Genomic DNA, 24,936 nt, shown 5'->3' on the forward strand with positions numbered 1-24,936 from the left:
TTTATGCACCTACAATTTAAATAATCATTAGCCTAGCAATATAATTTTAAAATGCTCATAAATACATTGTTCGGCTCATAGAACTTTAATTGACTTAATTTAATTCATAAAAATGTTGGTGTGCGTGCATAGTACAAACAGAAAAAAAGTTCATGGCTCAGTAATTTCAATAAATATTATTTTATAAGAATAGTTGGTATTTCCTACAAAAAGTAACTATGTAGGGAATCGTAAATTGTTTGACATTTATTTGAATTATATCTGGCCATAGTGAAATAATATGAGCATGAACATATTTTCGTTCTTTAAGTTCGGCATTGCCTAAAGCATCTCCTTACTAACAACGTCTATTCGCTATCTATTAATGAAGGCAGGGAATCGAATGACATTTAATGTTACATGGCTGTTGTTCGCTCGAAATGAATTCCCAGCACACCACGGCTACAAAGCTATCCAATCGCTCTGCGATAGGAGTTGAAATTACGTTATGAAACTGCTGACACAGAAATCCTTGCATAAACAGATTAGGCTAGACGTTGTTTCATAATAGACGTAATAATTTGATTCCACACTGAGATAGAGAACCGGAATCCTTCCCGATGACAAACCAAAGTGATTGTGTGGTCGAATGAATCAGTTCAAACCGGTTGTTATTTTTCTTTTGGCGTTATCTAAGGAATAGAATGGTAAATGTATTCACGTGAATGTAAACACTGGACTTCAAAATACCTGAAATCAATAGAAGGAATCGGGCCAGCTAATTAAGAAAAGTCAGCACAAAAAGGATCTTTTCTCAAGGGACTTTTACAAATAATGGGCTTCTCTAACAAAAGCTGAGTGTACAGCAGATGAAATATATTGCTTTCCTTCTTGTAACTATCCATTTGGACTTGAAACGGGATGAATGCGTTATGGTGAATGTGCTCTGGATTTAAAACACATGATGGTGAATGCTGAGTCATTTATTCATTGTTATCTTAATCGACCAAGCCTGAGTTGGTCTCTCAGCCCAACCTTTTCCTTGTTCTGCATCAATTACCGCAGCTCGACTTATGCAACTGGATTTCTAATTCGCTGCGGTGAGAGAAACGAAACTGAATAAAAATGACAACTCTTTTACTGATTAAGTTAATTCATTTCCCTTTTGATGTTGTCAATGCTATTTGCCTACCATTAGTTATTAAAGTAACATAGGATTAAATTGAGCCGCTCCGTTATTGCATGGGAAATGGCTCTTTCCTTTGCGTTTTAACATTATTTCTGCCAACTCGGAAATAAAGTTAAGTTGCATAACCATCATTTTTTGAATATAATGTGACAAAAAAAATTTTGAATCGAATAATGAAACGTAAAAGAGTCTTAAATCTTTTTGTCATATTATGAAAAGATGAAGTTAGTATTCGCTTCAGAAACCTTCGACACAAAAGAATTCCGGCATGAAGAGCAGCGCAAAGAATGAATTTAGAATATTTTTTATTGAATTGTTTCTTTCTCTAAATGTGACAGAGATTCACAGAATTGAAAGTAATGTTTTGACGTTTATTTTTGAAAAAAATATTCCTTCAGGTGTTTACAAAATAACTTGACATGTGCTTGTCCTTCCTTCCATATTTTAAAATTTAATGAGCCATTTCTGCTATTTCAAATCACAGAATTAAAGATAATACTATCAGGCTTAAAAGATTTAGAGTTTGATTTTTTAAAAATATCAATTTTTTTTCAATGTTCCTCTTTAATGGTTACATTTAATGATTTAATATAGGGTTAGTAAGAAAGAAGTTCCCATTTCAAAGGGCTCTGGAATACGTTCTTTTGGTCCAAATGAGATAAAATTTGAATTATAGATCATTCAACTTATTTATTTGACATTCATTAAATTAAAAAAATAGTACCAAAATTTTACAATTGATGGCTTTATAACACAAATGACATTAATATGCTTGTATTGAAAATGGAAGCATTATCTGCATTACAGCGCTTGCATTATTCTTTGAATAAAAAGAAGGTGGAGTTTGCAAGATCATTATTTACTTCTCTGCACATCATGCCTACGTTGCAAGAAAAGGCACTACTCGTAAAATTGTTCTATCAGAACCAGCAGAGTTCCGTTGCGGCTGTCAAAGAATTCCATCGTATACGAAGAGGCTCATGTGCCCTCCGCAAGATGATATAGAAATTTGAAACAACTGGCTAACTTGGCATTCTTCCAGGGAGACAGCGAAAGTAAATCCCGTATTCTAGCGTTGAAAATGTGAGTACCGCGGTCGTTGAAGCCAACAGTCAGTGACCGCATGGTAGGGTGAGTGTGCCAGCTGTTTTCCGTGCTCTGGATAAAAGATATTTAACAATACGACAAATCTTAAGGTGGATTTTGCATTTTTATCTGCACAAAATCAAATATGTGTATTCTATTGCAATAAGAGGACTCTGAGCTTTGTAAATTTTTTGCACTTCAGTTGATGTTACTTGGTCATGGGGCATTCCACGGAGGGACAAAGGCCATTTTTACCTCAATGGTCAAGTTAACGCCCACAGTTATCGAATTTAAGCAGCGGTAAACCGCTTCATGCTATCCAGGAGGTATCGGAACATTTGCGCTCGGTTAATCATTCCCTGCCCCTGTTGCTGTCATAGGTTTACTGGGATTTGGACCTTTGGCAAGAAAACTTGGCGCGGGTGACGGTTTTTAGTTTTCCATAGCTGCATTTCCGGTCTGGCTTATTGGTGATAATGGAATGGCGATAATTTTTGTAAAAAATTTTTCAAAGGTTAATGTAAAAGGATAAACATGTAAACGGATTACAAAGGGTAATTGAAAGGACCTATGAAAAAATTTAAAATTCTTAATTCATCGGAGCTTTTATTGACTCCAGTAACATAAATTGTAATTGTTTAGTTCATTTAGACCATTTTGTTAGTAGATGCGTGCCCCTGATTAAAATTGACTGATGGGCGCTGATTACAGTGACTATCCAATACATATATAAACCATGTTTACCTTAAATTTAATTGTTTGATTTAATTAATAATATAGATATTGTAAAAGTTCATAGAAATCTTTTCCTCCATTTACTTTTTAGAAAATATATTTCAAATTTGTTCGCTTCATACAGACACTAGCTGAAATTTACACTTTTATATATTTAATTTACAATAATATTTGATTTATGTTTTTAATTTGAACTTAAGTACATTGCGAAGTACATTGTTGAAAAATATGGTTAAAATGTTTCTTTAAAAACACGTTAAAAATCGAAACTTAATTTGTAGATTAAAGCATTGGTATCATTAAAAAGATAATTTTTTTAGCTTTATCTTGATGCAAAAATCAATTTTGTGTTTTAATATTTTCGGAAGTTATAGCGTTGTAATTTTTAGAAAGTGTATCCATTTTTAAATCTTGTTACTCCTTAATGTAACAAATTATTGTATGTATAAGGGTCAATGTCAGTGAAATGAATTAATATTATATAAGTATATTATCTGTAATGCTCATAAACAATGCTGATTGAGAAAGTTTTCGTATTAGTTGAAATTTAAACACTTTCGTTTTTCAAGTTCCCATTTTTTTGTTGGGATTACTGAAAATTAAAAAAGATGCATTGCGCAAAAGGCGGAATAGTATACGGTTTTAAGAACAATAGTAAATGTTACATGTCCAATAGAATTTGAAGTTAAATATGCTCTTGAGAGTAAGCGATCAATGACAAGTTAAGTAAACTTCAGCAACCATAAATCTGAATTATAAAACTAAGTTGGCCATTGCTTTCATAAAAACTTTTAAAAAAATGCTTTTTAATGTGTATTAGCATTTGTGTAACAATATATTTTGCAACTATTTTTCTTCAATTCATGGTTATATAGGAGTAATCATAATTTCTATTTTGAAAAAAGCAACATTACTACCAAGTTATTCAATGAATCTCTCAAAACTTTTTTTAAAATTTTAATTACATACAAATGAACAAAAAATACTGTTAAGCTTTCAGAAATGCGGAACAGTCTTGACTATGCTGAATGTCAGAGAGATAAATGTTTGCAGTTAGTTTATTTTTTTTTATTTCTTTATTTATTTTTGTTAAATGTAAGTGACCATATTATGCATATTGTGAATGCATATTAAAAAAAGAATTATTTAGAAATTATATTCATTTTTTTAAATTCACCTTTTTATTATTTTCATATTATTTTTTTATGTATAAGTAAAAATTATAACAATTCCTAGATAAATATTCAGTCTGAAATATTCCAGAACTTTAATACGAAATAACGAAATATACAAAAATTCAATTTAATTTTGTTCGTTTCTTTCTCAATTAAACCTATTTAATATTTTTTGAATAAATAATTTACTTATAAAATTCGAAAAAAAATTAGGGACATTTTATTAAAATTCGCTGTTAGTACTAAAACTATTGAGAGAAAGGATTGAGCCATTCTTTTGGGATGAATCCGAGGTCTTACAATTTCATAGGCACATAGATGTTGGCCGATTCTCCTGGATTGAAAAATTAATAAAAGCAATTATTGATAAAAATAAAATCGTGTCAAACGAAATACTATAAACATTGAATTACTCCTTCTAAATTACAGAATTCGGTAATGTTAATTAACAGAATTATAGAGAGCAAGTAAATGTCCCAAAATCGAAGTGCTTCAATAATTAATCAGTGATGAGTTCTATGTTCTAAGAGCCCTTCTAACATTCACGCGGGCCTCAGTATGATTTTCTGTGCAAGCAGAGAAAATATAAAATATCCAACTCAAAGAGTATTTTTTCCAAACAAGTTTGGGTGACTCATTAACCCCACCAAACCCCTCTCGTGATGTACAAAGACAGTGACCTCTTCAGAGAGTAAGGGAAAGTTTTATTGGTTAATCGTTTTATTGGGGGTGGTTGATGGGTCAGTTGACCTCACAGTTTGGCGTACATTGTAAAATCGCCAAATCTTACATGCAAAGATAAAGTTTATAATGTGGTAGTCTTTCTTGACACTTGAGCGGAAAGGGGGAAATTTATCGAGCGCAAGTGACATAGAAGCATCCAGGAATAGCTTTGCATACTGAAAAAGTGACAGTATGACGTTGTTTTACGGCTACCTTTATCATTGAGCTTTTTTTTTTAAGAAATGACTGCAACAACATTTTATAGATGCAATGCTGATCTACTTCAAACTTTTCAACAACTCAACTTTTCTAATAGCACGACCTCCTCAGACTCGGCAACTTTTGAATGTGGGGTGTCTTGATGGACAATATCTACCTTTAAAGGCCAGCATCTGTACTAGATCTAAGATGCAGCATTCGGCGCTGTTTTTGATATTCCGACTGTTTTACTCTGAAAAACTGTGGAAAATATAGTTCTGTGATTAGTACAGGTTGTTGAACATGAAGCGGGACATATTGAGCTATTTTAAAAATACTGTTTTTTTCATTATTCAGCATTTAGAAAGCATATTAGATATGTGTATTACAGCACCATCGATTGGATGATTTTTGCATAAAAATGTTTTATTTAATAAATGTCAAGCGCATCATTTAAATAATGCATGGTTCAAATTTTATCTCATTTGGGCCAATAGAGCAACTTATTCTAGAGTCCTCTGAAGAGCGAAATTTATTCCTTGCTAATATTTAACTCTCACGGGAAAAACTAAACCCATAAAAATATTATAGAAAATCAGTTCAATGAAGCACATTATTACTATTTTATAAAATGTTGTTCAAACATTTTTTATAGAATTCCGACTTCAAGATAAAAATAAAAGAGGGGTAAGTTTTAAATTCGGTTGGCATTTTTAAATTATAAATTTTGCCCATAGTTATTCTCAGTGGACGCAGTCATAAATTTATTAGTACGTACATTGGTCTCTAATAATATTTGAAAAATTGGATTCCTTAATGATGTTTAACTATTGTATTTAAAATTAAATCATTTTAATGTTACTTTTTCCTTCACGAAAAACAGTCATTTTATTGTTTCTAATTCAAGATCATTGAGATAAAAATTTTGTGCAAAAATATTTGTTAAGACATAGGGGAAATGATTATTCAGATTATGATACAACGATAATAAAAATTGTTTCTATTTTTAATTTTATGTCAGGTTGAAAATTAATTGAAGATTTTGTTTTAATTTTTTTAGATATTTTATAATAAAATATTTTATCCGTAATCACTTTTACAATTACCAATTTTACAAACATTATCTATAGTGTCAAATTTACTAAATGCTCTAAGGATTTCACTTTAAAACAAGATATTAAATTTTAGAATCCTATATAACTTATAATTTTCATACTACTTTGAATATTACATGCCGTAACCAAAATAAAGTCACATACGATGAAGTAATCAGAAAGGTATCTAAATTTTCTTCGGTAAAAATTTACATTCGTCTTGTGCTCTTCAAATATCCCGCTCTCTAATTATAAGTAAAAATTTTTATGTCACAAAAAGAGAGTAATTTTTCCAAATAATATATAATATTACTTTAATTCACTTAAATGAAACTCGCGGAATCGAAAGCAAAATAGTCAAATACCTTAATTTACACATAGTTTACACATAGTAATAAATTCAATCTACAGTTAAGTTTACATAAAAGTTATTTTTTATCACATATTTATGCTTTATTTTTGTCTTAATTTAACATTATATAATATGCGGAATATAATAAATAAGTTAATATATTTTAAATGATTTAATTACAAAAATTAATTAGTTCCCTAACTTTACAAACTTTTATTGAATGTCAAGGGATATTTTAGTAATACAAAACGCTATCATAATAACTTTGATGTAATTTGTGAGTAAAAAACTGGTTATATAGCTTGCAATGACTAATAACAAACTGTTCTAAAACAAATGATTTTTTTTTATTTCGTAGTGGGTATATCTAATTTCACCAATATTCTGTGTACTACATTTTTAGAGAGTCTTTTTAGGTCTAAAAACTTTCTAGAGAACAATAAAAGCTTATTTTTCTCAGTTTTGGATGAACTTTCGGCATTTTTTTATTTTTTTATTTTTGTTCATCTAAACTCATACTGTTTCTTTTTTTTTTTTTCTTTTTTTTTACTTCATTACTGTTTGAAGCAATTTCATTTTTGTACTTTCTTTGTTCATCGTAATCAAAGCTCAAATTTTATTCTACTTCTTATATTTGGTCATTTTGTTTGAGAAATAATGCTTTTATTGCTTTGAGACGACTCTTTTTCAAAATGTCAGGAAACTTTTCACCTTTTTTTTTATTTTTCTAGACTCTCTTGACTAAAAATTTTTTCCCTTCTACTTTGTCAAATCTTTATAGCTTAGTATTCGTGATCTCTTAAAGCCCAATCACTATTTTTTTCTCTTCTACACTGTCTAAAAATCACATTTTAGAAAAGAAATTGCGAGAAAAATAGACATTGCATTTATAAACTAAGAAAGAAGGAACATTTGTTCTGTACTTTCTGCCTTTATTTATTATTGAAAAATCGTTTTTTTCTTTGGATTAAAAAAAAATTATGTGAACGTTCAATTATATATGAAACGCTTCTATTTATTTTAATTGTACTTATATAAGAATCTAAATTTCCCTCTGAAAGATAACGAATTGTTAAAATCGTTGTTTTTAAAGAAGCGTGGTTATAATGGAATGAGCATTCTTTTTTATTTCATATTCTTGCGTACGTGTTTAACCTATATCTTAAAGATAATTTCTTTTAAAAAAGACATTTCTTTTAAGAAGACTTAAAAGAAAGTTCATTCTATTTTTGTTTGTAAAAATTACAAATTCAAATATACTGAATTGCTATAAGAAGTTATTTTATTCAGTTTGGAGTTTAAGTATTAAATAAAAACAAAGCGAAATATGATTATTATAAAAATTAATCCTATCTTTTCATATATACATGTTTTAATTGATTGAAAAGTATTTAGAAGAATGATTAAAAATCAGCTAAATTGAATTTTTTTATAAAATTAAAATTAGTATTAAAATGTCAAAGAAAAATCCATGACTATATTTTTGCATGCTTCATTTTTCGTGATTCAAGATACAAAAGTATCTAAGTCCTTCTAAAATATTTTCTCGATTTCCAAACTAACTATCAAATCTTTAAAAAAGTATAATTTTTATGCCGTAAACTATGCATTAATTTAGGTTGTTCACTTTAGCTGAATTTATATTTACGCTGGAATTTCTGAAATTATATTCCTTTTTTAGATGCGGGATTAGAATTTAAGACAGGGATGTATTTCACGTGTAGAAATGCCCAAATGTTTTATCTGTAATGTATTTGATAATTATAAATAAGACAATATACTCAAGGTATTCGTGAGTAGGAAGCTCATAAATTCTTTCTTCGTGGTTCTCCTTTTTGAGTGGTAGGTATACATTTCCGTGTGTCAAAGACATGACTCTCTTCGATTGTAATTTCAATTGTTCTTATTTTATAAATAGAATAAAATGGTATATTTCTTTTGTAGCCCTCTCATCTTTTGAAATTGCACTTTCAATAAAATTTCTTTTCTATGAATGAAATCAAATGTAAGAATTCCGTATTGCTATCTTCAACACTTTTAAATATAACGCATTATAACGTAGCAATAACGTAAGATGTGAAGTCGGGTAAAATGAGATTTGGGAATTACAATCAAATGCAATGATTTAAAATATTTATTCTTGTGCTGTAACTGTTGTAACTCTTCATAAATCAAATTATTTTCGGAAATATCATTTAGACGATGCAATATTATTCTACGTATGTTATGTCTAATTTTTTTGGGACAGGAAATAAATCACGAACTTCTGCTTGCAACTATGGTTTTAGAAATATTTTCCCAGGAATACATTTTTCTATTTTGGAAGCTATACAAAAATTAGATTGCTGGTTCTTTTCGATGGATCGTAGGATTAGTATTCTTATATTCCTTAATTAATAGAAAAATTATCCATCATACCTTAAGTGGCACAGCACAGAGGAAAAAAAAAAGGTCTAATCGCCAGCTGACTGGAGAAGAGAAGAGAAAAATTGTGCGAGTTCAGTCTTAACTGTTCAGTACTGCATCAATTGCTAAACAGACGAAAATGACTGCTATTTCAGTTCGTATACTTTCATAAGGATACAAATGATTTACATATAATATTTCTTTTAAAATTTGATGCCTGAAAATATATTTTCAAGGCTGGAAAGTTGACGAAGTTGTTTTTAAAAGGAATTTACAACTAAATATGAATGTCAAAAAAGTTAATTGCAATTTAAATAATAAGATTAAGTTTTAAAAGATGTGGGAATGGACGAGCGAATAATTTGGTCTGTGAGCGGCCCGATAAAGTTACAGCCTTTAAAACAATTTCCAGCTTCCCCAATGAATGAATAGAGCACGCACGAAAAGTGAAACTTGGGAAAAGAACGCAAGTGTAGTTAACAATCAAGCTGTAAGGTTCAAATTAATTTTCCCGAGTTAGAACCCTTAATTTATGCGTGAGAAGGAAGTTTGTAGACTGTTAATCGCCCGCAGCTTTCAAAAGGTCCATACATTCTACCGTCTCAAAGATTAAAGGGGCGATATTAGGCTTCGATAATTAACTGACGTTGCTAAGAACGCCAAAAATATCGAGATAAGTCGATTTATGCAGGGTTAGAGTAGGTTACGATATAATTATTCAGCTTTAATATTCCTTTCAATCTAGGAAATTGCAATGAATTGACCTTCCTCTAAAATTTTGTCAACGTCGTTGGAATATTCGTGCTATTCAATGCGAAGTCAATTTATTTGGGATTCTCAGAGAGTGAATCTAACTGATTATTCCTCCGAGTAAACGGCTCTCAGTTAACAAATGACTTTGCCTCGCAAATATATGAAGGACAAGGTAGTATGCAAATACAGCATATGCTTTCCATGTACGTGAGAACTGTAATGTTAGGCTTCGAAGAGAGAACTCTGAAAATAAAGTCCACTTTGACCATCCACCTTCCTGGCAGAAATCTAGTATTAGATTAGTACTCCAAGTGCGTTAATATAAAAGATCAACTGAAAATCCATTCGATCCAAATAGGATTATTTCGATAAAATACAATATCTTTCGTATAAATACTTACGTTAAGATCGTCTTAATGCTGCAGTATGTAATTTTATAATTAAATTTTGAAGCTATCGAATTTACCTTTAAAGTCTTTACTTATTAGCTCCAAGTGAGAAATAATTCCCGTTTGCTTTTTAGTTTTTTTAAAAATATACAGAGTAAAAACTTTTAATGTCACAATAATTTATTTATTCGTCAAAAAAAGTACGTTTCAATACGTAAAAGCTCATTTTTCCTATCTGAAAATTTTTAAATAAAATAATAAATAATAGTGGTTAATAATAACAAAAAATTAATATCAATTTAATTAAAAACTAAAATTTTCTATTTGCTTGAAAAAGCTAAAATACAAATAGGATATAAAAATCTCGTAGATAAAAGCAATTTTTTTTAAAGTTTTTCAAATGTTATAAAAAAATAAAATAAAATAAATGAAATAATATATTCAATGAAATATTTTAAAACTTAATTCTCAGCCCATTTTGATAAATTTCAACATTTTATTACTGACATTCTTCTCGAAAAACTTGGCAAGCTACGGTAGTTTGAAAGTCTAAACTTGGTTTTGTAGTAGAAGACACAAGTTGTGATTCCTATGACAGATCTTCACAAATGTGAAAGCTGAGTTGTTCCTTGGGGTAGTTGACATCCTCACACTAGATGACGCAAAAGTCGAGCAAGTATAATCTAAAAAGGTCTCAAAATTACGAATTAATTATCTCAAGCTAGCTCTCGCATTGCTTCGATAAAAAATCTAGTTTTGATTTATTTTGAAATCGCGTTGATATGCATGATAAAAAACACGATTAAAACTGAAAAAGTTGAACTGAAACTTGAAAAAACTTGAACTTGAAAAATCAGTTTGCTTACAGTTATAGTTAACAATTTATAGATTTTATCATCTATGGAGCTATCAAAAGCTATTAACAAAATTATGAAAATGATGTTTTTTTAAAAATATTTCAATCTGCAGTATTTTTTTTTATCTATGTGGACTATGTTAAAAAAGTTAATTGAGAACTTTAGGAGAATCCATTTTATCCGTGTGGTGTTGTTTTAAAGATATCTGAGACTCGCATGAGCAGGCGATTACTTCTCCAGTCCCTATCGTTCAAAGGAGTCAGAAAAAAATCGTAGAACATTTGAAGCTGTTTGCGCTCTTCCTTCCCAAATCCCGGCTTTACATTCAAGTACCTATTCTGTTTCGCTTTTTATTCTTTTTGTTCAGAATTTATCCAAGTTGAATGCCCTTTACTTTCAACGTGTTTGTACAGCATTTGCAGAGTTTCTTCTCTTTTTCTTGCTTTTGTTGTTTCAAGAATAAAAAGGAAAATAAATCTCTTTTAGCTCCACTAAGTGTAGTCTTATTGAGCTGGCCTCTTCAAATAGCACACGGATTCGGCGATAAATAACTTAAGTTAACGACTTTGTTAACCTTTACTGCAGAAACAGCACTTTTTCCATCAAAGGACAGTCTGCTTTAAACTCCTGGTTAAGCAAACGGTACAGAACAAAAGAATATGTTCCATCTACCAGAAAGAATAATAGAGCTGTTTCCTTGTATGTCATTTAACAGGATGAAAGTAGAAATGGATTCCTTTTTAAAATTTATTTTCTTTTTGTTCCTGATTCACCCATTTTTCTTCGTTTCTTTCAATTCTAACGGAACATGGCAATTTTATATCAAATATCGATGATTTTATGTAATTTCTTCATGCTGTTATAATATATAGCAATTGCTTTTCAAAATTTAATATCAATTACATATCTTGCTGAATGAAAAATGTCGCGAAATCACAGCAGAATATAGAACAAATGCAGCACGATGTTAACTAAAATGCGTAGTTTCATTTCTTATGAGAATGTCATTTATGACTTGACTCCAATAAAGCGCAAAATAATTCATATTTAAAGGGATGACCAACAGACCTTACAGAAAGTATTTTCCCTCAGTTATCATAGAATTTAGTATGCTTCATTTCCTTGCTTGAAAGAAAATATTTCACGAGATTTGCCTGAAAAGGAAGACATTTTTGGAATGAACTATATATTTAGAAGAAGACGTGAATCGCATCTTACGTCCCAGGCAGTATTTAATGCTATGCTTTAAAATTGAAAATTTCCTTTGAAAAAGCAAATATATTTGCCATATCTTTATCAAAATTATAAAATATTTATAACATGATCTCAGATATCGTATATTGAACAGAACTGTTGACCATTTTGAATATAATTGTATTTTACATATTTCTTATACGGTTTCTTATACTATCACAATTTTTTTCTTCAAAATTTTTTCTTCTTCTATCCTTCACAATAATTTGATACTATTTGCTTCGATGCTAAATATTCAATGGAATGCAACTATTTTGAGAATCCACTGGGATTATATCAACTATGGCCACGAATATAAGTCAATAAGATTCTTTCTTTTCGATCAATTCTACATTATCCTTTGTCTTAATTTTGTGCTTTAGATCGATTTTATAATTAATGATTAGAGAGCAAAACAAACTTAGAACTTGTGGCAAGAACATGACAAGCCACAAATGATGATTAATAGCTTTAATTAAGGGAATAAACATTGTTTATTATTTTCGTTTATGGAAAAAGAAGATAGCGAGTTCATGCAGTTGAATATTTTTATTAATGTTAAATGAACAGTAATAAATGGAAAATGTTTTATACCTCATAAACTTTAACAAAGCAATTTGAAGGTTGTCATTTTATATATTATTCTACAGCATGAAGGTTTTTAATGGGTTTTTTTTTCATGTTTTTTGCAGAAATAAATAAAAATGAAATAAAAGCTAATGATGATCATAAATTTAAAAAATAGAAAATCTCTAACATTATGCATCTATGTGAGAATTTAAATCGTGTGTGAGTTCACTTGTTTTTTAGTAGTATGTTTCTGTGACTTTTCTACATTAACTTATGAAAAAAACAACAGACTAAGAAATGGTGTCAAGATTATTGGATAATTTCCTGAATTTTCCATCTGTTTACTATATATATATATATATATATATATATATATATATATATATATATATATATATATATATATATAACACATTTTGGTTGAAGCAGAAGGCAGGTTTGAAGACATAGACGAGACGTTGTATTTTTAATTTCGTTTTATTTTCTCTTGGGAGGCAAGCATGATTATTTACAAGAAGGCGCAGCGGGGCACAAAAACAGAAGTAAAGAAAGAAGTAAGAAAGAGCGCAAAACAAATGATCACTAGTCTTATATAACATAGGATTTCCGGCCACGTTCCGATGGAATACATGTGTTGACCTTTGACAAGGGCGACGGAAGTATCACTTTCACTTGATACGTGATGGCCCATTATTTTTACAAAGGAATTAATTAAACCGAAAGTGGAATTAGATCAGGAAATAAGAGAATATTTTACTATGGGCTAAATTAAGATAAAGTTTTGGAAATTAATTTTGATTAAATTAAGAGTTAAAATATCATTACTTATATATATTTATAAAAATGGCGTGACTTATCATAACAGAAGATTTCAATCTCATGATTTGCTATTGAAATAAAAAGCCAAATCGTGTTTGAAAATGAATTGCTCAGTTTACAAATAAACTAATGTTTGAATAGAAGCAGTTTCCATATATGTGAAATCCTTAACTTAAATAATTCATCAGAATAATTTTAATGAAAAAAGCTTTTAAAAACTCACTTTTATTTATGTTCTTAAAAAATGATATTTTTACTTTAATTATTTTCTACTCTTAAGTTTTAATTTAAAATTTTCTATTATAAGCATTATGATATCTTGAAATCAATTTTTCTTAAAGTAAATACCAGGTGGAAACATCCTATATGATAAAACTCAGATCGCGCTATAATATGATTAATTTAATGATATCATCCTATATTATTTAATTAAATTAATCAATTAACTGATAAATTAATTGTGAAATTATGCTATCATCGAAAACTCAGAAGTGTACTAAATCTCAAAATTCAGGAATTAAATGAAAAAACGATTTCAAAAATCCAACTTTGCATGAAATAAATCAAGTCACATTAGGGAGTGTGTAACAAATACTTTTGCTTGCATGTTAACAAAAAATATTTCAAATTGTAATATGAGAAGCAAATAAGAATTGGTCCAGAAAAATGCATATTTTTTAAAGATATTCCAGTAGATGGAAATCTATATTACTGATAATTACGAATATAGCCTGTTATCATTTTTTTGAAAATAAATAAATTGAAATCTCTTCAATGAAAAATTGATTGTTTAAACGAAATGGATTATTGCTTAAACGAAATGAAACGTTTTGTATGACTAATATGTTACGATTCGTTACCGCAACCTCATTCAAAACGAATACATTGTGCTAACATTTTTCATCGATTTCTCCACCAAAGAAAAACTAAAATATGATATTATATAGAGTTTTTGAAATTCTTTTGTTATCATAATCTTATGAGAGTAATTTTAATATTAATTTTAACCAAATATAAACTTTTCATTTAGTCAAATTATTCAATAATGAACTAAGCTTTCTTGACATACTACTTCGCAACAAATTGTATTACATTTGTTGTAAAATTCATTCTTAATTAAAAAGTAGAAAAAAAAGAAATGGGAAAAGCGGAAATTTTTTTTAAGAAACTAAATTTAATCAAAATTGAACTATTTCATCAAAATTTATTCGAATCATATATTGATTATCTAAAAGTGGTTTCTGAGGATTATGAGAAAACACGTGAACTTCATTTTTTCCTACTAAAATATTCCATGGGGATTTTTGAATAAAGTATTTAATACAAAGCATTTATTCGAATAATTCTGCATTTGAGATTAAAAATATATATTAAAGTTTTTTACAGCTCGCTTTTTAAAACCATTTATTTTAGTAGAAATTTGGTATAAAAAATAGTACTTGATTTGGTAAAATATAAAAATGCTAACTACATATTTTTAATTTTAAAAGTATATTTAGAGGACATTAAGGAAAATTAAACACTTTTAGTGATATAAGTCTATAGAATCCTTTTAGGATATTCCTGTTTCATTGTATTTTCAATTTAATTAATTAATGTTTCTTAAAGTAAAACATAGAGTAAAATTATGAGAAGTAAAAATTTGTTTTACTGATTTACTATCAAAAATATTCAGGTGAAATCACATCAAAATTTCATTAATAGAGAAAACTATTTATAAGAATATATTTTGCACGATTCTGTTATGTTTTTATTATTTATATAATTTAAAAGTTAATTTATTTTGCACATTACACTCAATTCCGATTCATAATAAAATCAACTTTACATGTATATTATTAACTCAATAACTTAAAAAAGAGGATTTTATTTCCTTTCTATTGAATTTTTTTGTAATGCTCCACATATTATAACGAAATGTTTTCTTTAATACTGTATTATCAAAATAATTTTTTTGTTTCCTTTTAAACCGTGAATGAAAGTGACCCAAATTAAAAACATGCATATAGCAGAATATGTGTTTTGTCATTAACAAAAAAATTACTTAATATACTTTTTTCGTATGATATTGTCTATTTACTTTTTTATTTTATGAAACAGATGAAAAAATTAAATATTAGAAAAAATGACTTTTACTCATCTATTTTGTTAGTAAATTAAAAACTATTTTTCAACAATTAGTTTAAAGAACGGTTCTTCATTCTCTCTTCGAATTCCGAAATATAAAGTTCTCATAATTTTTAATTCAGTTTTTAATAATTTTACATTTAAATTAATGAGATTTTTGCAATTTTATTCAGAAATCTTGCAGAATTTATAAATCAAAAAAGAATTAGAGATGGAATTCAAATCTATCCATTCACTTTCTAGAGCACAAAGAACATTTTTATTTTTAAATTGCAAATTAAAATTCGTTGTAGGTCAACTTTTCATTTCGGTAAATGATAAATCTATGCTTTGGAATTTTTTAAAGGAAATACATTTTTCTTTAAATTATTCGCAATTATTTATGGATAAAATATGATTATTTTTGCTAAAAAAATATTGAATTCCATGAGGAATCATTTTAAAAGTACAATCATTTAAATGTGTGCTGTTTTCTCTATAATCCTAAGAAAAAAACATAATTGTTTTTAGTTTTTATTTTAGGGAATTTAACTTTCCTAACTCTTTTCCTTTAACTAAAAGGTAAAGTTTATTTTTTAACTTATAAAGTTACTTTATTCGCCGAATGATGCTACAAAACTTTGGATTGTGAAGTTAATAGCAATGAAAATATAAGCTTATTTACTTAGGCTATGAGTAGAATGTCATGTAATGTTTCATGAATGTATAAAATAATATATATGAACTATTTGCTTCTCTATTTCAGAGTAATAAAAGTCAGGTACCTCATTTGTAGAGTTTTGATTGTAACTGATTGTGTTTCCTTTTACTGAACAATCATTTCCATCTATTGTTCAAAACATTTCGATTCGGAGAGTTTCCGAAAGCCCGAGTCCATTGAAAATCATGCACATCCATCTGTTTCAGGAAGGTATTCCAACCTTTAAACAACGCCTGTTGCTATCTCCCTGTGATTATTATGTATAAATTAAATTAAGCTTTGATGCGGATGTACAAATAGATTACATGTGCGCAAATGGTATTGGAGTAGACCTAGAAGAGGTCTCTTTTAGTACGCGGGAGTTTAATATGTACTTCGGCGTAATTTCTCAAGCACTTTTGAAAAGATACGGTTGCCTCGTTACCGCATTGACGGTATTTAAAAATACGCCATTTTACACTTTCTTTCTGCATGAAGAGATGAATTGTTGTATGGGCGGATGCATTTATGTTACGTGGTAAGGTGACGAGAAGGAGTTCTACATTGAAAGATTAACAATAGTAATGGCTGGTTTAAATAAATGTGAAATGGCCTGTTACACGAGATTTTATAAAATTTTTAACAAGTAGTTTTTCTCTTTTTTTTATTTCTTAATTGTTCACAGTGTATTCAAATGCCTATAAGATATTTCAACGTTTGAATACTGAAAAAAAAAATATTGAAATACTTTATTGTGAATTGCATAAGATAAAAAAAATTAACAACTTTATTTATTTATGTTATATAACTAATTACTTATTTTTTATGTTTCAGAAATAGACTTTATTGTCAAAACAATCTATTCAAGTAAGTTTATTTTACACTTTTTTTAGACAGACCTTTTTCTTATTTTGATAATTAATCATTTAAAATCTTATCTAAAGAAGGATGTTTTTTGTTCATGGCAGATGACTGGTTTAGTTGACAGAAGAATATGTTAAAAGTATTCTTACCATTTATAAAGATAAATCTAATTATTAATAAATTTCGTTGTATTACAAGAAAGTTATTTAATATCATACTTAACATTTTTCATTGCCCTTAATAATTTTAATTATAATTACATATTATTTAAAATCAAAATTTTTACTATGATTAAATATAATACACTTTTCTAATTACGTTTTTTTTTCATTCAATTAACTAAAAATATTCATTTTCTAAAAACTACAAAATAATTCAATAAAATAAGGATTACTTTATTTTTCTTAAAATTTTACCTTAAACATTTCATAAAAGGATATGTTCGTACTTTCCAAAGTATATATCCAGTGAGGAAACAAAATATTGAGTAAAAACAAATTAATTTGTAACAACACACTAAACTAAAATTCTTGAACGAAAAAATTTACTGCATAAAAGTGTCCTCAAAATTGAAGAAGTCTAAGTTATTTATCTTAAGAAGATTTCCACACTTAAGCTAAAAAATATCCAGGAAATTGTGCCAAGCTATTAATATTCATTTTCTTCTCATAATTAATTATGTCTCTTTTGAGCATGTATTTGATCAGGAGTTTCTTCCATGTGCTTGTTTTTATCATTCTTTTCATACAAGTGTTTATCAAACAAATTTCATTTCCATGGTACAGAATTTTTTAGCTACATAGTAAATGCACGGATCGCATAACATTAATCATCACACCAGGCCTAATTACTTTTTTCTGCCGAGGGGTTGGAAACAATATCTTTTCCCTTCTCAATTCTAGAATTCCATTTTAGTTCAGAGTAGTTATCACTTCATTCTAGGAAGAAAAAAATTGGTTTTCTTTTAAATTGCTTAACTGTTCCTATATTTGATTGTTAAAAAAAATAAATGATTTTTTTCTTTTATAAAAATTTATAATTATTTGAAAATAAATGTACTATTTCACATTCACGCTTTAATATTTTTTTCAGACAGAATTGTAAAAACAAATCAAGCATTAATTCATTTGAAGGCTTTATGCAAACTTACACTGAATATTTAATAAAAACTGAAATCGAAACATTATTTATATCACATGTAAATTAGCTCAAAAAGTAGAAAATATTAAAACAGAAATCTTAAGATGTTGAAATATATTTCATTCATTATCTTTCTCCTTACATTTAGGATACCTGGCAGACTAATTTTATTTAAAAAGAGATTTTAAATTCATCATTTTCAGAAAGCATGTACAACAGAAAATTTTTAACGTTAAGTAATTTCTATTTTTTAACCTTGGGATTTTAATCTAGATATTTCCAATAATCTATTATGGCAGGTGACGAATTGTAGTTATTAATTTATGAGACATATTTTGCATAGTTTTCAATAAACAATAAGATGAAAATAATATAGTTTCAAATTCTTATTATAAAGTTTTAATCTATAAATGTCTCATAGGAATTCAATCATTTAAAAATGTCATAAAATTCGTCTAGATATAATTTAATAGCTGTTATTTTATAAATGATTATAAACTGCTTTATACAACAGCTAATTAAGTGCAACTTTGGAATGAAGGGCATGACCTATCGCCTTTTAATTTGAATACGTATTTGATACAGAAAAATACTTACAACTATTTAAGATCACATTTAGGAAAAAAATATGCGCATAAAACTTAGGAAGCAAGACATTATAAAAGTTCGCAAGTATCTCTGTTATTTTAAAATTTAATAAATGAAATTGGCTCATATAGTAATAAAAATATAAAATATTGAATTATAAAAAAGAAACAAATCTTCTCACAGATTTGAGTAATCATTTTCAGTTTTCATTTTACACTCCGAAATAAAATAATTTTAAAAGAAATTTAAAAAAATAGCTGTGTGTTAAACTTTAATTTTGCTAATTTCCATATTTTAATATTTTAATTTACAAAAGGTGAAAAGCTATAGTAAAACACTTTTAGGTTGCACATACTAAATATGTATAGAATATTTAATTTTTCTCAGAAATTTATTTTGATTTAATTCTCATAATTTTGTCAATTAATACCCAGAAGCCTGTCTACGAAGCCATGCTTACAATACCCATAGAGAGATTTAGAGTTGTATATCTCCCATCAGAACCAATGAAAACATGGTTTATGTGCATCTGTGCTAAATAAAGAGCTAAATGAGAATAATATGGTGAATTCAGAAAGATATAACCTTACTTTTTTTATATACATATATATAAATGTATTTGAAAAAGGAGTTATTCGAAATCAAAATAAACACTTTTTTTCTCAGATTCGGTGATTTACTGATCAAAATTGACAAGGAAATGAAATGGAAACTTTTGATCGAAGTTAAAATTTAGATTACATTTAAAAAAGAAATCCTTCAGAGATTTCAGGCAATCTTCCTTTAAGACATTACAAAAAATTTAAGCATCCGAATTTCTTTAAAATGCAATTTTTTACTACACAGAAGCATCCTGGAAGAAACACCCCAGTGCATTGTAATTGGCAAAATATTTGTCTCTTTTGTATTTTCATATATATCTCGAGGGTTTTAGATGAATGAATCGAGCTTTGTGTCAACAACAACAGGGTGAAATGAAGTTATGCTTCACATCCATCAGAAAGTTTCCTGGGGGAACGTATTTCTAGATTGAAAGATCGTCGTAACAAAAGATTCATATTTCTATTAATTCATCTTGGACACACCTAGTTTGAAATTTTTATTTGAATTCTGTCAGTTGAAGTAAGACGTTTCAAAAAGCGAGTTTAAGGATTTTTCAACTCTCATGGTATTTTATAATGCACTCGAAGTAAAATGAAATTCTGAACTTAGATTAATTCAATGTAAAATAAATGTAAAAGAAAGAAAAAATGCAGACATTAATTTTTTATTCGAAGAAATGCATTCCCATGATGTAGGGGACCATTACTCGTTTCTAATAGTCATCAGCCATTTTTCTTCACTAAGAATTAATTTGAAAAGCTAAAATAATAATAATACAATGTAAAAAAATAAAGAAACAGTTCTTTAATGTTTTGATTAAGTTACATTATAGCAAAAAATATTTAGATTTTTATTTTAATATTTACTATATTACAAATTTTCATTTAATTATTAAGTTACATTATTGCAAAAACATCAATTCAGAAATATCATTACATATTTTTTGAGGAATCTGAGAGTACAGTAAGTGCTATTTAATCATAGATATTTAATCTATTGCTTAAATTATACAAGGTATTCTATTATATCTGAAGTACAAGTTTTACAAAATGTAAAATAATTATTGGAATATTTTCTGTTAAACTATGTAATGCAGAAGAGTATGTCTATTTCTTTTACCTGATTTATAATTTATCTATATAGAGCTCAGAAATTATTTAGAACGCATTGTTGTTTTCCTTCATACTTTTAATTCTCTATTAAAATATATAACACAAATACTACAATTGAGTTGTTCTCTACTAAGTATTCAATATTTCCTAAAATATATTTTCAAAGGTTCTTACAACGTTTTACAATATATTTTGGACATATTTATGAATTCCATCAAACATTTTAATTTTTAATGATATTTTCTGCAACCTCGTTTATTGAATTCACTTGAATTAATTTTAAAATTATTTAAGGCCCGCAACTGCATGCAAAAAAATGCATCGAATTCATTTTCTGATTTCTTTAACTTCTTTATCATAAAAATAATAAGTGTCATTTTTCAGCCATATATATGCGTTTTATTATTTACGACTCCTGAAGATGTACTTTGCTCATTTAAAGTTATAATATTTATATCAAATTTCTTTTATATATTTCAATAAAATTTGATTGCTCTTTCATTTATAAATATTTTTTACATACCTACACTTACATTGCGTACCACGTAAAAGCGCAACTATTTAGAGATATTAGAAATATTATCTGAGTTTCAGTCATTCAGCTATATTTGGAAAGACTAAATTCATTCGAGTATGAATTTGAAGTATATTAAATACCATATAAAAAACTTCAGTATTTATAGTTTTATTACTCATTTTTAAACATTTAAAATGTCAACATTTTTCATTCATTTAATAGCACACACAACTAATTAAGTGCTTTCATTTTTTTTCTTAACATTTTTACAATTCGTAATCTTTAATAAACAGAATTTAATTTTCAAATAATGATAAGGCAAAAAAATGAGATATAATTACCAAAGAATGATGCAGTATGAATTTGAATCCTTCATTAAACATAACTTCGAAAAAAGCATGAAAGCGAGAAAGAATCTTCTTTCCCTTAACATTCAGTAATTTCATCACAGATTAAAATTTCTATTCTTTTTTAGCAAAAGAAAAAAAAATGATAATATTTTTTTTAGCGTAAAAAAATACCATTTCTTTTGAAAACAAAAATAAATCAGAAGATGAAACGCTTTTAGAATAATCATAAATCCTCATTAGTGAAAAAAAAAACCCTTCACGAGTTCTTAGTGTTTCAGATTTTCATGGACGTAGATGAAGTGATTTAATTGCATTAATAAGAAATCGAATCAAAAATAAACTTAAAAGGAATTAAGTTTTAATTATTAATTATGATTACATTATATAATAAAGTAACGTTACTTCCTTTCTTTTCTCATATTTAGTTAGGTTTTATTGTAAATAATTTTCACAACTGAAAATTATATAAAATAGGTTATCTTTATGGCATAAACTCACCTTAATCGGTCGCAGCTAAGAATTTCTAAATTATTTTCAAAATACAAAAAAGTTGCATCTTCCAAAATTAATTAGTTTATTGTGCAACGAAATGGAGTTGTTTTAGTATAGCATGGTAAACTGCGAGTAGATTAAGTACAATTTTAATTAATATATTCGGAATTTATAAGAGGGTAATTTGTTCTCGATTGCATCTATGTGCTAGATTTCTTTTAATAATAGTTTGCTCAATTTTGCTTCTTCACTCTAATGCAATTTCTAGATTATTGATCTGTCTAAACTCTTTGAAGTTATTAAGAGTGGTTTCAGTTAAATGTTTTTAGCTTTAATTTATCTTTGTTATGATAATTTTAATATGATTTTTCAATTTGAAAAATTTGCAAGATTTAGTTATTTCTAACATGAATAAGATTTATCCAAATCTTTTATCTGTGACTTGTGATTTTTTTTTGTTATCTTATAGTTAATAAAGAAAATATATTATAATTATAATTATATAATAACTCTTTCCTACAGCAAAATACTTTTAAAATATTCAGTTTTATTTAGATCTCAGTAAAATTTACAATTTGGCATCCACAATTTTTTTCCCGTTCCTCGCAAGATTAAAGAAAAATTCAATTGTAGATAAAATATATGCGTGTAAAATAACAAATGATAGGATATAGACATCATATGCTTACACTGCATGTTTTATTTTTTTAAAGCTTATCTCACGTTTTAGATGTTTTACGATCTATATGATTGGAAAAGTAAAATATAACGACTTTATCTGAAATATTATAATGCAACTTTTTAAAATTTAAAAGCACTAATATTTGGCATTTTTTTTTTTCATGCGTGCATGCTTGTATGTTTTAAAAAGAAAATTACCAATCATAAATTTTTGCTGCTTCTCTTTGTTATTCCATTTTTAAATGAATTGTTCTTACGGTAATTAACCGAAAGGAAATTTCAGTTACATTGCAAGTTATCTATCTCAATTTAAATTCATAGATTAACTCTACTTAAGCTTAATAAATTCGGTAAAATGCCTGGTTTGTTAGCAGAAATTTACAGCTGGGTTGCCGTTAAGATTCGATTCTCCTGCGTAAAGGATGTATGAATCTAAATATTAAATGTTTTAATTTTTTCACTATTTTCATTTTTGGCAATTTGACAGGAAATTGTGCTAAGAAGCAAATGTTATATAGAGTATACACTAATTAATCAAAAACATGATATAGGATGAAAAATGTGATTGGATATGATCTATATGAAAATTATATTTGCTATATTAAATATGATAGGATAAAATATAATAGGAAAAACATAAATAGGATATTCCATTTTCTACCATATTTACAAAGGATATAATAGGTTATTACATAGGATGATATTTTGTATATATAATTTAAATAATGGAAATAAATTATTTAACAATAGAATGTTAAAGCAATATTATTTATGTTTAGTAAAATAACGTTATAAATGCATTATTTTGAAGAAATGAAACTTCTTTATAAATGTTGCTATTCATATAGATATAGTAATACTTTTTACAAGTATTTCAGGATTTTAATTGTTATATATTTATTTTAAGCTTTATTTAGGTTGATACATCTGGTTTAGATATTTTATATCCTTTATATGCATCGTTTCATCGAAGAATTGGAAAGGAAGATATTCACGTAAAAACAAAAAGTAGATTCAGTTCAAAATCCCTGCTTTGAAAGAGATTGCTTGCTGTAACTCATACATTCCAGAACAATATTAGTTTAATACGCCTATTTCTTACAGAATTTATATATTCCTATAGACATTATTTGCGATTATTTTTCATTTCTATAAAACCATTTCATCTTCATAAATCTTGCTGATGAAGCACTGGCTGAAAAGTCATTTTATTTAATTAAAGAGTAATTCAAAACAGAAATTACTTTATGTACAAATAAAAGACTCTATCATAAAACAACACTTCTATGAAATTATTCATAGTTTGAAACTAATATTAAGATCTATTTAGAGAATCTTGCTGTAATTACCTGTACTAATAACTTTATAATATTTCTCAAATATGACTGCATGTGCCGATAAACGTATGTTATTTGAATTCTTAAAATACTTAACAAATGTTTTGGATCGTTTCTCTCTAGTAAATAATATTATAAAAAAACAGTAATTTCTGAATATAACTCTATATGGGGAGAAAAATTATATTAAACTGTCTTCTATTCGAACATAGAATTCAAACGAATTTGAAAATCTAATTGTACTCATGTCTCTCTTTTTATTATTCAAACGAGATACTAATTGATGATGTTCAACTTTATATTTATTTCAACTCTTAAAATATTTAATATGTGTTGAGAATCCTATGTATAAAATAACATAAATAATAAGACCATAAAACTGAAAATATTTCATAAAATTTGAGAGTAATCAAAAAGAGAAATAATAATTAATCAAAAAAATTAATTCTGATGTTAAATAATACATAACTTAAAAAAAATATTTTTGAAAAATATAGAAGTTTCTATAAAATATAATATTCGATCTACATTTACGTATTTCATATGCATTTTTTTACTTTACAAATAAACCACCTGTTAAAAGATTTTAGTCTCTTTCTCATATTAGATTTTATAAGACGTTTGCAGTTATCATGATCAATTTGTTCTTTCTTTATTGTACTCGAAACTATTTGTACGAGCAAAGAAAAGTTGCGAGTTAATTTAATGTCTTTAGCGTTGTTTTCTTGTGGCAGTTAAATGCAGTGCGCTTGCAATTCTTCAGGCTTGAGCCTTAAGATTTGAGCTAGGCTTGGAATAAATAAAACACACATATCTCCGAGTTATGAAATTCTTTTCAAAGAAAAGTTGCCATAAAGGAAAATTTATAAGTGCTCTAAAATTAGAGAA

At 27.3% G+C, this 24,936-nt stretch overlaps 1 protein-coding gene across 4 annotated transcripts in view; it reads left to right on the top strand.

Annotated features, from left to right (window-relative positions):
• Positions 1 to 24,936, top strand: part of LOC129959074 (leucine-rich repeat-containing protein 24-like) — a 497,442-nt gene that overhangs the window by 353,672 nt on the left and 118,834 nt on the right. For all 4 annotated transcript variants that reach the window (XM_056071869.1, XM_056071868.1, XM_056071870.1 and 1 more), the window contains one exon: positions 17,199 to 17,231. The gene's annotated coding sequence lies outside the window, so the exon portion shown is untranslated. The remainder of the gene's footprint in view (positions 1 to 17,198; positions 17,232 to 24,936) is intronic.

The sequence above is a fragment of the Argiope bruennichi genome, chromosome X1 (genome assembly GCF_947563725.1).
Source record: "Argiope bruennichi chromosome X1, qqArgBrue1.1, whole genome shotgun sequence".
Classification (NCBI taxonomy): domain Eukaryota; kingdom Metazoa; phylum Arthropoda; class Arachnida; order Araneae; family Araneidae; genus Argiope; species Argiope bruennichi.